At 34.1% G+C, this 1,022-nt stretch overlaps 1 non-coding gene across 1 annotated transcript; it reads left to right on the top strand.

Annotated features, from left to right (window-relative positions):
- The first annotated feature begins 849 nt into the window (after positions 1 to 849).
- LOC116095170 lies at positions 850 to 956 on the top strand. The gene has a single exon (XR_004120492.1). It is a non-coding gene; the product is annotated as a U6 spliceosomal RNA (small nuclear RNA).
- The last annotated feature ends 66 nt before the right edge of the window (positions 957 to 1,022 follow it).

Raw genomic sequence — 1,022 nt, 5'->3', positions numbered from 1 at the left:
ATTAAGTCTGATGTGATTTTAGTAAGTGTTCACTCACAGTTATGATTTTATAACATAAGAGAAACTAACTATGATGAAGCTAAAGTTAGGAATAAGCATAAAATGGCAGTACTGTCAGAAAAATGCACTGTCCAGTGAGTGGGCCATCTCCATCCATACTGCGGTAGGCTGAACACAGTAAAAAAGACAGCAGTATTCTTCAGAGAATTTCCAAAGTCTGGACCCCATAATTTCTTCCTGCTCATTTAAATCAGAAAAAGTTATCAAGATTAACTCTGACTCGGTTTAAATCAGAAAACATTCATGATACAGTTTACTGAGAAGACAACATAGTTATTTGAATTATAGCAATTCCTTTTATTCAGAGCATAGATTTGATTTACACGTTTCCTCCTGACCTAAATGTCTTTTGAATTCCTATATTTTAATGCAGTAGATAATCTAGAACCAAGCAAATATATTCAATATAAGTACATTATAAAATATCTCAAATAGGTGAGGAAGGGTAATTTTGAAATAAAAGTCTTAAAATTGATTTATCCAACAAGAAAAATAGCACCCCACACTATTCTTCAGCTCATTATGTTTTCTTGAAGCTTTAGCTCTATTTGTGGTTGCAAAAATAAGCATTTTAAAGAAAAAAGGAAGTCAAAATAATAGGCAAAAATATCAAAAGCTGTGAACTAACAAACAAATCCATGGCTCAAAATTAAAACAAAAGAATTGAAATCTAAAGAGATTGTATTTGCAGTGTGGATCAACAAGGCATGATTCCTGAGAAACCAAATACCTTAAATTCAGCCTGTCTTCAGACACATTACTTATCATATGGTTAAAATTGTCAGTGGAGTGCTCGCTTCGGCAGCACATATACTAAACTTGGAACGATACAGAGAAGATTAGCTTGGCCCCTGCGCAAGGATGACACGCGAATTCGTGAAGCGTTCCATACTTTTTTCAATATTGTACTTGAAGTCCTAGCCAGAGCAATTAGGCAACAAAAGGAGATCAAAGGGATACGA

The sequence above is a fragment of the Mastomys coucha genome, unplaced genomic scaffold (assembly GCF_008632895.1).
Source record: "Mastomys coucha isolate ucsf_1 unplaced genomic scaffold, UCSF_Mcou_1 pScaffold17, whole genome shotgun sequence".
NCBI lineage: Eukaryota > Metazoa > Chordata > Mammalia > Rodentia > Muridae > Mastomys > Mastomys coucha.
This window is presented reverse-complemented; position numbering and strand designations above follow the sequence as displayed.